The 14220-nt window shown below is 40.2% G+C and overlaps 1 pseudogene; it reads left to right on the forward strand.

Moving 5' to 3' along the window:
- Positions 1 to 12360: 12360 nt before the first annotated feature.
- Positions 12361 to 13215, forward strand: LOC122225541 (annotated as a pseudogene).
- Positions 13216 to 14220: the final 1005 nt, after the last annotated feature.

The following is a 14220-nucleotide window of genomic DNA, read 5'->3' on the forward strand; positions in this document are numbered from 1 at the left end:
CCACCTTGCCTCTCAGGCACGTGGTCAGAATTAATGGCCCTAAAAATACCGCCCTTCTTGTTTTTCTCCCCTCAGCATGGCGGCAGGGGCTTATTTTTGGAAGGCAGATGAAGGCTGCTGACATGAAACCAAAGCCTGCTTTGGGCACTCGGGTCGGGAGCAGAGGGACCCAGGCTGAGCCGTGGCTGGTAGGGACCATGGCTTGGGGACGGTGTCTAGCTCGCCCGCTTGCTCTGTCCCGAGTCAATTATATTTGATTTGACCTATCTTTATAGTTCAGCAGCCTGGCCCTCCCCTCCACCCATCATCACCCTGACGTCAACTGGCCCAGCTCACTTATCCAAGGCTGTAACATTAATCTGCTCCTGGGCCTGGCTGCCTCCCCAGACCCCCATCACCCTCCCCACACCCCAGGGATTCTGGGAGCCACTGTCATTCCAGCTATGAGGCAGGAATGAAGTGAGCAGGGAGCATCTCTGAGGGAGGGAGGACTTGGCTGGGGGCCCAGGGGAAGAGGGAGGTAAGAGGCCACCCACAACCCAAACTGGGCAAAAGTTCTTGGCCTGGCAGTGCTGGCTTCCTTGTTTAGAGGGCAAAGGGTAAAGATAGTGGTAGGGAAAAGCTTGGTGTCAGATGATGACAGTGGCCTATGAGCTACCCTAGAGACCTTTTCATGGAAAGAGTTCATGGTTGAGGGCAAAGTAGGCTCAGGGGACACTGAAAAGCTGATCCCTTTTAACAGGAGAGAACAGAGATTCAGTGGTGAGGGGTGGGGAGGTGGTCCCTAGGATTGTTGAGGAAGAGAGGGCTAGGGTCACGCTTCTGCTCGCTGTTCTGGCCATGGCGTTCACCCAGCCAACGGCGTGGAAGTTGTGCTGGCCCCCAACAAAGCCCACTGGCCATTTTCCTACCTGGGCTCATCCTTGGCATCTGACTATTATTATTCCCATTTTGTAGAGAACTTAAGGGACTTGCCAGAACTTGTAAGCCAGAACCTAGAAAATTGGCTTAAATCCAAAGCCTATGCTTTTAACCCCTGCACGATTGCCTATAGTAGAAGTGAGATTACCTGGCTGGGGCCCACAGAGTCTAGTGAGCTCATTCTATGCTAAGAGTACATCATGGAATTATTTCAATAGCACAAAAGGATTCCCCTTCCCACACAGGCTGGAGGTTACAGGCAGCCTGGGGAAACCTCCTAGGATGAGTCTCACTGCCTAGGGACTCTTCTCAGACACCATTCCTCCCCTCTGCTTCCAAGCCTCCTGCTCGGGTCTGGGCTCAAGTCTCCAGTCTCTACTTCTCCCTGCCTTCTGCCTTGCTGCCTCATTCATTTGAACTGATGCTTTGGTTAGAATTTCCATCAAGCCGTGCATTTCAGTTTTGCCCTAGATATGTTCTCTCATATCCCTGGAAGCCCTAACATCTTCTGCCATTATCCTCTGCAGGTAAAATTAATGGGGAGGGATATATGCACCCCTGCTTAGGATCACCCTCACCATCAGGCCCCCCAGCTTCCCAACCATCCTTCCCCTCCCTATCACCTCCATTGCCTTGTTCCCAGCCTTACAATCACCAGCACCCCCCTCTCCTACAATAAGGAATGGCTGGCACCTGTGGCACAGATTGAGCCTACTATGTAGGCCTTTGTTGGAAAATTATACAAAAAAAAATCTCTGCAAAGTAGGAGAATCGTGAATAATCCAAAGACAAAATAAAATTACCTTCACCTGGATCTCCAGCTTGATTTCATAAATTTAAGTTTTTATATACATAACAGCAGTGGAGATGCTCTCTTAATGGTGTTCAGTTTGGAACATTGTATTAATCATGCTTGCGGTAGGGAAGAGGCATCCAAGAAGCATGCAAGATGGTAAGAAGTTAGTCTGAAATGAACTCTTGCCTTGGATACTTGGGGATGTGCTCATCGCCCTCACTGTGGGATTCTTCTTGGAACCTATCCACTTTAGGGTTGCCTCAGAGGAGAGTCTAAGCTATAATAAGGTCAATACTATATATCAGTGGTAGATCTCTTTAGATCCACCTTTTCTCAGATTCTTCTCTGTGCAGAGATTGTGGGTGGTGTCTTATAAAGCAATGGGCTTTTGGATGGAAGACACCTGAATTTGAATCCCGACTCCACTATTTATTAGCTTTGTGACATTGCAAAAATTTTTGAACCTCATTATTTTCATTTGCAGAATGAGATCATTACTTCATAAGACTGTTATAGGCATTAGCAATTATATATGCAAAGGGCCCAGTGCAAAGCACAATATAGCTCTCCCTCAGTCCTTTATCTGAAATATATTGGAAATCTATCACCCAATTAAGGGAGGACAAGCTCAAAGTGAGAAGGACTCTGTCTCATCTCAAGGGGTGGGAGAGACACATGGGCTTCCAGTTCTTAATTCCCAACCACCAGAGCATATGTTGTGATGGCTGTTAACATATGTAGAAGCAGGCAGTCTAGATTCCTAAAATATTCTGAAAACCAGTAATAGCATTGGTATCGTCCCTGTTAAATATAAAACTTAAGTAATTCATTCTATTAAAAAGCCTGAGTCTTATTTTTATCGGGTGATGTGATGAGGCCCTGTTCTAAATGCGCCTCCTGGGCCTGTCTCTATAGCAACTCCACTGTGCTCATATATCCATATATTTCTCCTGAAGGCTAATTAAGTTGACAACTGCTAGGGCTTCTTGGTTTACCAGATTTGCACTTGACCCTTCTCCTGGGGCTTAGGGACCCCTATGGATGTGAAGTGATAGAGAAAAGAGTAACAGGTGGAGGAGGCCTCTCTGTGGACCCCTCTTTCACATAGTTGCCCAGCAGCCTTTGCGGTTGTCAATCACTCTCTCTGGATGAGCCAAGAGTTAGTGGAGGTGAGTAGGAAAAAATGTTAATGTCTGTCTCCTTCCATGACAGGGTCTTTGTCCCTGAGTGGGGTACCACATTATGTAGATAGCTCAAGTTTGGCACATCACCTGCACCGTGGGACCACCTCTGTAACACCAAGTGGGTTGTTTCTATGACTTCTGTTTATGACATATTAAAACTCAAACACCTCAGAGTGACCATAGGGGTCATGTAGATTGTGAACAGCAGTGTCCATTTGTATCTTTCATATTTGGTTTTGAAAAAGTGATATTAGCCTTTTTCTATAGATAATCTGGAAAATACAGAAGATGATAAGGTAGAAAATAAAATAACTCTTTGTGCTTAGTGTCTTTATAGATTTAGTCTCGGTCTTCCTTTGAGCTACATTGGCACAGAGGCCTGGCCACCTCCCTTTGCCTGTCCCTCCTTCTTGCTCAGACAGGCACCTGTGTGTAAAACACACCTGTGCCTGGTGGTTAGGGGTCGAGTGTGCTCAACAGACTTGGGTGTGACCTGGGCGTGTGCAGAGGGGAGGGATTAAGCAGAGCCCCTACCTTGGAGCTGAGGGAAAGGGGTATTTGGGCTCATAAAGCTTACTTCAGGTGGGAGGATTCAAGAGAAAAAGTTTGACCAGAACAAAGATCCTCAACTTCTGCGGGTAGGAGTCCCATGTGGTCCCGCTAGCTTGTCCGTGGAGGAGTCATACTTTGTTCTTTCCTAGTGGAAGTCAACTTTCCCCAGGCCTCACCCACATAAGTGGGGATCCATTAGCATGATCCAAATTTCCTGAGTTTTTGCCTCTACCAGCTCATGTGGGGAGGGACTTCACCTTACTATAAATTGTCCCCGAGTTATTTCTGGAGCTCCCCAGCATGCCTCACACGTGTTTGTGAGTACGTGACCCTGCTCCTGCCCGGGACTGCCGCAGGGCATCTGCATGGACCACCCTGTCCATCAGCCTTCCGCCTCCCCCTGGCAGCCATGGCTGTGACATTTCTCACTTCAGCTTACCACCTGAAGGCCGGAGAGAAAGCTTCTTCATGTTCTGTTTCAAAGGAGGAACGAGCATCTTAGTCCCCCTTCTTTATACTTCTGCTCATTAAAGGGTACTACTTGTCCCCTGGTGGTTTATTCCTTTCAATTTTATTTTCAGATTCCCTGCCTGCAGAGGATTCAGTCTTTGTTATGGGACAAGCTTATCCAGTTCGGTTCTTTTTTCCTTCTGGATGGAGCCTCCTCAGGCTTCAGACAAGTAGACTTCTGCTGGGGCCTGCCCACCGGTGGTCCAGATGTGTCTGAATCTCCACCTAAGTTCACAGGGGAGACCCTGCTCCACTCCCTGCAGCCCATTTCTTGGGGAGCGAGGGAGGCCTGGATGCTCGGCTTTGTGGCTTAATTGTTGGAGGATTTGCAGAGTCTGCTGGGAGGAGGTTATGTCTTCCTCTCTACCCCAGAAATTATCTTTTTGATCTATCCTTCAAGCTGAGCCCCCATCTTGCTGTGACTCAGTGTGCTTTCCTGTCTCCTGGCTCTCTGTCGTTCTTTTCTCAGTCTCTCCTGCTCTCTCTCCAGCCCTACTCTCTAGCCTCCCTCCTCTGCTTACTATTCTTCACCATATGCACAAGCCTAGAGGTCTAGCCAACTGCCAAGGAGGCAGCACCTCAGGTCTGGCTGACCACTATGGCAGCACATCTCAGCTGAATTTGCAAAGGGGCAGAGGAGTCAGATAACTTTCTGGAGCCTCAGAACGTAAGGGATTTTGGCTCTGCTCAGACTTTTGCGGTTTCTCAGATTTGCCTTTCATGATCATCATCTAATAATACCTACTGCGTGCTGAGGCGGGCATGCTCTCTGCCAGCCACCATGCAGAGTTATGTAAAAGACTCAGCCCTCAGTGGCAGGCTCCCCAGTGTGGCACGACAGGCCCTTGGTGTCTGACCTCTGCCGGCCTCTCCGGCTTTATCTCCTGCCTCTCCTTCTCTGGGGATTTTTGCTTCATGAACCCCACATGGCCTGCTGTTCTCAGGCACACTCTGTGCTGGTTCTGCCTCCCTATCTTTGCTCTGACTGTCCTCTCTTTGCCTGGCAAATTGCTTCCCATCTTTAAGGACTCAGCTTAAATGTCACCTCCGGAAGCAATCCCCAGCAACCTTCCACCTGTCTCCAGGCTGGACATGGTGCCGCCGTCTCTGCTGCCTGCCCCATCCTCACCTTGTTAATGTTTTGTACATACCTCTGTCACTGCCCGGGTCAATATCATAATAATTTTGACAAGGAGATCACACTGAGAGTGGAATCCTTGGGGCAGCAATGGTGCCTTACTGGTTTCTGTATATTCAGAACCAAACACAGTGCCTGCTACATAATAAATATTATAAAATGTCTGAATACATGTTGTTGAATTCAAGGCTTTGAATCCATGGATTTTACTAGGCAAGCGACTCTTGAACAAGGGCTCAGCCCTCTGTGGAGGGGTGATCAGAATTTTGGTGGGGGTGGGGCATAGTCATTAAAAAAAACCCACTTTCAATATTACTATTTGCATTTTGTCATAAAAAAAAAAGCAGTTACTCTGGAGACTTCTGCTTCTGCCGTTTCTCGGGAAACTTGTACTGGACTTGTGCTCCCATTGTAGACTGTGAGAAAACTGGCAAATGGGTGAAACAATTATTTTTGGACATGGGTAACAGGCAGCATGGGACTGTGATCTCTGGAAGAAAGGGAACAAATGAGATGGATTCTAGCATCACCTTTTCCTTCTCCCTGGAGACACTTCCCAGGCCACAGGGAAGGAAAGCAGAACTCAAGCAGAGCCCAGAGATCAGAGTGAGGATGCAGAGACCAGTGTTTGAGGGACACTGAGGCAGCAAGAACTTGCAGGGTAGAGCACAAAAAAAAAAAAAAAAAAAGAGGGAATGCATAGAGAAAGAGCTCCAGAAATCTGGATGTGTTTGCCCTTAAGACTGTTGCTCAATACGAAGCCATACAAATGTAGGATGAGCACTATCAGAATGTTGCAAGGTGGGCAATTTCCAGAGCTCACACAACTCTTTGTGTTCAGACCAGCCAGAGTAGAGAGAACTAGATTTTCTCAGTAGAGAGCATTCAGTAGAGACCCCAGAAGAGGCCCCTACTAATATGGATAATTAAACCCTGGAATAAGGTGCTGGGCACCCTCTCCCCAACATTTTCAGGATTTCTACTTCTGGCTAAAATGCACTAACAGGTACTGGATTTACCCTCCTGTTCAAAATAACTAAGAAACTGGAAAAGATACATCAAACAACAGTTTTCCAGACATTAGATATCAGGATATAAACAGCAATGATCCCTGAGAAGTGAGAAATTAACAAAGTGAATGCTACGATTGTCCAGTTTACTCCCTTAAGAGAATTCTCAAGCATGGCTCAGGGAGAAGAAAACTAGGTGGAGCCTGTAAACACCTTGAATTGAAGAAATGAAGCTGACTGAGGGAGACTAAGTTAGAGTTTACAGGGCAGAGTAGCAGGCAAGAGAGAGAGATGTACAGAGAGAGAACTCAGAGATATGCAGAGGGGCAATCCCCTGGAGTGGTCATCTGGGTACAGATTAGCACAAGTGTAAGCTCCCTGAGGCTGGGGAGAGAGCTACCCAAAAGGATTGAGACAATAGTACTTGGTACTCACCTCGGAATGGAGACAGTGCTAGTTCCTACCAGACAGATGAAAAAATATAGTCATTCATGGGACATTAGTTTGAGTACTCACAAGGGTCTTACCTTAATAGCAGAGAATAGTTATTTCAAACCAAATGTTGCTCTGGTCCCACCTAACAAATACTAAAAGAAAAACTCAAAAGGATCAATCTGTTTTCAAGTAACTTAAATTCACTCCAAGAAAAAGCTCAAGAATATTCATAAAAACAGAAGAACCTGCAGACTCCAACAGGGTAAATTTCACATGTCTGGCATATAATAAAACATGACAAGTCATACAGAGAAGCAGGATAATATGAGCCATTGAAAGAAGAAAAACTTAAAAAGTAGAAACTGATCCATGACTGACCTAAATGTTAGCATTATTAGACAAGGACATTAGCACAGTTATCGTAATTGTATTTTATATGCTCAAAAAGCTAGAGGAAGATTAAACATGGTAAGTAGAGACACAGATGATATAAAAATGACCCAGATGGAACTTCTAGAGATGAAAACCAGAGTGCCTGAAATGGGAAACACACTGGATGGGATACATGACAGATTAGACACTGCAGAAGAAAATATTAGTAAAATCAAAAACATAACAATAGATATTACCCAGACTGAATCACAGAGAGAAAAAATTAATTCAAAATGTGCAGAGCACCATTCAAGCAACCTAATGTGTAATTACACATTACCTAATGTGTAATTGGAGTCTCTGATAAAAAGGAAGGACCAAAAAAATTTGAGGAAATAATGGCTGAAAAATTTCCATATTTGAGGAGAACTATGAAGTCAGATCCAAGAAGCTCAAGAAATCACAAGCACAAGAAATACAAAGAAAACTAAAACACAGTCATAATCAAATTAAAAAAAACAGAAAAATTTAAAAACAACCAAAGCAAAAAACACTTATTATGTACAGAGAAATAAAGGTAAGGATAACAGCAGATTTTTTGGTAGGAAATACTGCAAATAAGAAGATGGTAAGCCAACATCTTTAAAATACTGAAAGAAAATTCTGTCAATGTAGAATTTTATATTCAGCAAAATATCTTTTTTGTTTTGTTTTATTTTATTTTATTTTTATTAATTTTTTAATGTTTATTTTTGAGAGTTAGAAAGACAGACTGTGAGCAGGGGAGGGGCAGAGAGAGAGAGAGGAAGACATGGAATCCGAAGGAGGCTCCAGGCTCTGAGCTGTCAGTACAGAGCCTGATGCGGGGCTCGAACTCACCAACCATGAGATCATGACCTGAGCCGAAGTTGGATGCTTAACCAACTGAGTCACCCAAGTGACCCATCATTTTTATTTTATTTTATTTTTTAAAATGTTTATTTATTTTGGTAGAGAGAGCACACAAGAGTGGTGGGCGGGGGGGGGGGGCAGAGAGAGAGAGATGAAGAAAGAGAATCCTAAGCAGGCTCTGTGCTGTCAGTGCAAAGCATAACGTGGGACTTGATCTAAAACTGCAAGATCATGACCTGAGCTGAAATCAAGAGTCAGACACTTAGCCAACTGAGCCACCCAGGTGCCCCCAAAATATCTTTTTTTTAAGACAAAATACCATTATTTTCAGCCAACAAAGGCCAAAAGAATTTATTGCTAGCAGACTCATGCTACAAGAAATGTTAAAAGAAGCCCTTATGGAAGAGTGAAAATGATACCAGATGGAGGTATGCATCTACCTAAAGGAAGGAAGAACATCAGAAATGATAAATATGTTGATAAATATATGAAATTTTAAAAATTTTTATTTAAATCTCTTTAAAAGATAACTGAGAGATTAAAATAGTAATAATAACAAGAGAGTGCAGAGTTTATAATAAATGAAGAAATAAAATGTATTACAATATCAGAAAGACCAGGAGGAGAGAAATGGCATAAGATTCTTATGCTAGACACAAAATAGTATAATATCACTTTAAGGTAGAGCGTGTCATGTCAAAAATGTACTCTATAAACCCTAAAGCAACCACTAAAAAATAGAACAAAGAGTTATAGCTAATAAGCTAACAAATGAGTTAAAATAGAATCCCCCAAAACATGCAACTAACCCAAAGGAAGGCAAAAAAAAAAAAAGCCCCACAAAAAACAAAACACACAACCAAGAAAGCAAAGACAGTAAATAGCAAGACACTAGATTTAAAACTAAACTGTGGCAGGGGTGCCTGGGTGGCTCAGTCAGTTAGGTGTCCAATTCTTGGTCTTGGCTCAGGTCATATTCTCATGGGTTCATGAGTTTGAGCCCCACATGGTGAGTTCTGGCCTCCTTGGGATTCTCTCTCCCTCTCTCTCTGCCCCTCCCCTGCTCATCCTCTCTCTCTCTCTCTCTCTCTCTGTCTCAAGATAAATAAACAAACTTAAAAAAAAAAACTGCGTCAATAATCACATTAATGCAAATAGTCCAAATATGTAAATTAGCAGGGACAGAGTATCATATTGGATAAAAAAGCATGTTAGCTAATAAGCTAACAAATGAGTTAAAATAGAATCCCCCAAAACATGCAGCTAACCCAAAGGAAGGCAAAAAAAAAAAAAAAAAACCCTATAAAAATACTGCCTAGATTAAAATCATTGTAAATGTACTGATGTAAATACATTAAAAATAAAGTAAAATAACTCTTATATGTCTATATTATTATCAGTCAAATAGACTTTATATCAAAGAATAGAATAAAAAACATTTTAAGTTCATTTCATAATGAAGAAGGGACAATTAAGAGGATATAACTGTCCTAAATAATTATGCATCTGATATTAGAATTTCAGAATACAGAAAGCAAAACCTGATATAACTACAAACAGCAATAGATAAATCCACAGTTACAGTCAGACATTTTAATTCCTTCTGTCAACAATTCACAGAACAAGGAGACTGAAAATAAGTAAGGATAGAGAAGTCCTGAAGAACATTATCAACCAACTTGACCTAGTTGACATTTATAAAACTATCCACTCAAAAACAGCAGAATATCCATTCTTTTCCAGGGCACATGGTACATTTACCAAGACAGATTATATTATGGGCCAGAAATCCAATATTGATAGAATTCAAGTAATATGAAGTATGTTCTTTGACAAAAATAAAATTAAAAATCAATAACAGAAAATATCTGGGAAATCTCCAAATGTTTGAAAATGAAATAACTCACTTCTAAATAATCTGCAGGTAACAGAAGAAACCTAAAGGGAAATTAATAAGTATTTTGAACTTTGGACACCTGGATGGCTCAGAGTTAAGTGTCCAACTCTTGCTTTCAGCTCAGGTCATGATCTCACAGTTTGTGAGATTGAGCCCTGCATCAGACTCTGTGCTTGAGATTCTTTGTCTCCTTATCTCTCTGTTCCTCTTCTGCTCTCTCTCTCTCAAAATAAATAAATACACATTTAAAAAATACTTTAAAAAGTATTTTGAACTAAATGAAAATGATAATACAAGTTAGCAAATTTTGTGAAATGCCACTGAAGTAGTATTTAGAGGAAAATTTATAATTCTAAACATCTATATTAGAAAAGAAGAAAGATGTCAAATGAATGTCCTCAGCTTTGATTTTAAGAAACTAGGAAAAAAAAAATGGGGCACTGGGTGGCTCAGTTGGTTGAGGGTCTGACTCTTGATTTTGGCTCAGGTCATGATCTCATGGTCATGAGATCAAGCCCCATGCTGGGCTTCATGCTGGGTATGGAGACTACTTAAGATTATCTCTCTCCCTCTCCTCTTCCCCTCACTTCCCCAGTAAATAAATAAATAAATAAATAAATAAATAAATAAAAGAAACTAGAAAAAAAGAATAAATTAAACCTAAAGTAAGAGTAAAAGAAATAATAAAGATTAGAGAGATCAATAAAAAAATGGGGAAAAAAGAGAACATTAATAAAACTAAAAGCTGAATTTTTTTTCCAATATATGAAATTTATTGTCAAATTGCTTTTCATACAACACCCAGTGCTCATCCCAAAAGGTGCCCTCCTCAATACCCATCCCCCACCCTCCCCTCCCTCCCACCCCCCATCAACCCTCAGTTTGTTCTCAGTTTTTAACAGTCTCTTATGTAAAAGCTGAATTTTTAAAGAAGGTCAATAAAATTAATGACCTCTAGCCAGACTGATCAGGAAAAGAAATAGAGAAGATGAAAATTACCAATATCAGGAATGAGAGAAGCGACATCCCTACAGACTCTACAGATATCAAAAGAATAATAAAGGACTATTATGAACAACTCTAAGACAATAAATTTGGTGACTTCACCAAATGAATATACTCTGTGAAAGATCCAGACTACTAAAACTCACTCAAGTAGAAATAAATAACCTGAATAGCTACCTATTAAAGAAATTTATAGTTAAAAACTTTCCCAAGGAGAAAACTTCAGACCCAGATGACTTTACTGGTAAGTTCTATTAAGTATTTAAAGAAGATATAATATCCATTCTCCATAAGCTCTTACAGAAAATTGATGAAAGGGAAACTCATTCAATGAGGCCAGCATTACCACTTACCAAAGCCAGATAAAGACATTACAATAGAAAAAAAGAAAGCTCTGTAGATCAGTATTCCCATGAGCATAGATGGAAACATTCTCAAGGACATTTTAGGAAATCAATTACAATATGTAAAAATAGTAATTCATTATGATAGTGTGGAATTTATCCTAAGAATGTAATTTTGGTTTACCACTCAGAAATCAATCAGTGTAATTTAACAAACTAAAAAAGATTATAATTGTCTCAAGCAGAAAAAAAATATTTGTCAAAATCAATACCATTTCTGATAAAAATTCAGAAAATCAAGGATAAATTGGAACTTCTTCAACTTGATAAAGGACATCTATGAAAAAATCTATGAAAACTTTATATTTAATACTGAAAGGCTGAAGGCTTTCACCCTAATATCAGGAACAAGTCAGACATGTTTCTTTTCTCCTTGTAGTGGAAGTGTCAACCAGTACAATTAGGCAAGAAAAAGTAAAGGGCAACCGGGTTGGAAAGGAGAAGTAAAACTGTCTTTATTTGCAGATGACATTATATTACAGAGAGAAAATCCCGAAAAGTTAACAACAAAAAAACTATTAAAACTAATAAATGAGTTCAATAAAGTCAACATCAATATACTAAAATCAATTTTATTTTTAAGTACTAACAATAAACAACCTGAAAATGAAATCAAGAAAATAATTCCATTCACACTAGTATCAAAAATAATACAGTACTGAGGAATAAATCTATCTAAAGATGTTCAACTGTAGATTATAAAACATTGCTAAAAGAAATTAAAGAAGATCTAAATAAATGGATAGACAATCCATGTTCATGGATTTCAAGACTCAACATTATTAAAATGGCAATCCTTCTCAAATTCTAGGTAGATTGAATGTAATCTCTATAAAAATTTCAGCTTTTTAAAAATAGAATTAGGCAATAAAATTCTAAAATTTATATGAAAATGAAAGAACCCAAATAGAAAAAAATGGAGGACTTCTTGATTCTAAAACTAACCATCTTGATTATTAAGATTAAATTTTTAGTAAGTTTTTTATAAATCTTTTACATAAGGATAGAAATACAGATCAATAGAACAGAAATGAGAGTCCAGAAATAAACTTGTACATTTATGATAAGTTGATTTTAGACAAAACTGCAAAGGAATTAAATGGGGCAAAGAATCACTTTTTCAACAAATAGTTCTGAGACAAATGGAAGTCCATATACAAGAACAAAGATTAAGATCGTTGCCTCACACCATACACAAAAATTAACTTTAAAAATTGATACATTAGCTCTTTCCCATCTTGCAAGATGGTGGGCGAAAAATCTGAGAAGATTGATACTAAGGAGAAGAAACTTGAAGCCAAAAAGGCTGATGCTGGTGGCAAGATTATGAAGGGTAACCTCAAGCCTAAAACACCAAAGAAGGGGAAGCCCCACTGCAGCCCAAACCCTGTCCTAGTCAGAGGAATTGGCAGATATTCCCAATCAGCTATGTATTCCAGAAAGGCCACGTACAAGAGGAAGTGTTCAGCAGCCAAATGCAGGGTTGAAAAGAAAAAAGAGAAGATTCTTGCCACTGTCACAAAACCCATTGGTGGTGAAGAGAATGGTGGTACCAGAGTGATTAAACTTCACAAAATGCCTAGGTATTATCCTATTGAAGATGTGCCTCAAAAGCTATTAAGCCATGGCAAAAAAAACTTGTCAGTCAGCATGTGAGAAAATGGTGAGCTAGCATCACTCCTGGGACCATTCTGATCATCTTCACTGGGTGCCACAGAGGCAAAAAAGTGGTTTTCCTGAAGCAGCTTAGAAGTGGTTTGTTTCTTGTGACCGGACTGCTGGCCCCCAATTGAGTTCCTCTGCATAGAACATACCAGAAATTCATCATTGCTACTTCCACCAAAATTGATATCGGCAGTGTGAAAATCCCCAAACATCTTCACTGATGTTTACTTCAAGAAGAAGTTGTGTAAACCTAGACATCAGGACAGTGAGATCCTCGACCCAGAGAAAGAGAAATATGAGATTATAGAGGTTGATCAGGAAGCTGTGGATTCAAAAATTCTGCCAAAAATCAAAGCTGTTCCTTAGCTTCAGGGCTACCTCCACTCTGTGTTTTATCTCACAGATGGAATTTATCCTCACAAATTGGTGTTCTAAATTTCTTATACAGAACCTAATTAAATAACTGAGCCACCTCCAAAAACATAAAACAAATGATAAATAAAAAATTGATAAATTGGACTTCATCAAAATTAAGTGTCTGTGCTTGATTTTGCTTTTATTTTAGAAAGTCAAAGAAGCCACACAATGGAAAAAAATATTTGCAAATCATATATCTGATAACAGACTTATATCCAGAATATACAAAGACCTCTTATGACCCAATTATAAGAAGACAAACAACCCAAGTAAAAAAATTGGCAAAATATTTTAATAGACATTTACCAGAGAAGATACATGAGGGGTACCTGGGTGGCCCAGTCAGTTAAGCATCCAACTTCAGGTCAGGTCATGATCTCACAGTTCATGGGTTCAAGCCCTACATCAGGCTCTGTGCTGACAGCTCAGAGCCTGTAGCCTGCTTCATATTCTGTGTCTCCTTCTCTCTCTCTGCTCCTCCCCCATTCACACTCTGTCTCTCTCTGTCTCTCTCTCTCTCTCTCTCAAAAATGAATAAACATTAAAAAAATTAAAAAAGAAGATACATGAATAGCCAATAAACAAATGAAAAAGTGCTCAAAATCATTAATCTTAGGGAGATGCAAATTAAATCTAAAAAGAAATATGCTTTCACACCCACTAGGATGACTCTATAATCAAAAATACAGACAAAAACAAGGGGGTGTGAAATTATGGAAAAACTGGAACCCTCATACACTGCTGGTAGGAAATGTAAAATGATGCAGCCTCCAAAAATAGTTTGGCAGGTGCTCAAAAAGTTAAAGAAAAATGAAAATGCAGGTCTATACAAAGATTTATATATGAATGTGCATGGCAGTATCATTCATAGTTACCCCAAAATGGAAACAAGCAAATGTCCATCAAACTGGACATTTTGCATCAACAAAATGTGGTATATTCTTAAGATAGAATACTTTCTGGCAATGAGCTGTTACAGAGTACTGATACATGGTATAAGATAGAACCTCAAAAACATTATTC

Source organism: Panthera leo, chromosome B4 (assembly GCF_018350215.1).
Source record: "Panthera leo isolate Ple1 chromosome B4, P.leo_Ple1_pat1.1, whole genome shotgun sequence".
Classification (NCBI taxonomy): Eukaryota; Metazoa; Chordata; class Mammalia; order Carnivora; family Felidae; genus Panthera; species Panthera leo.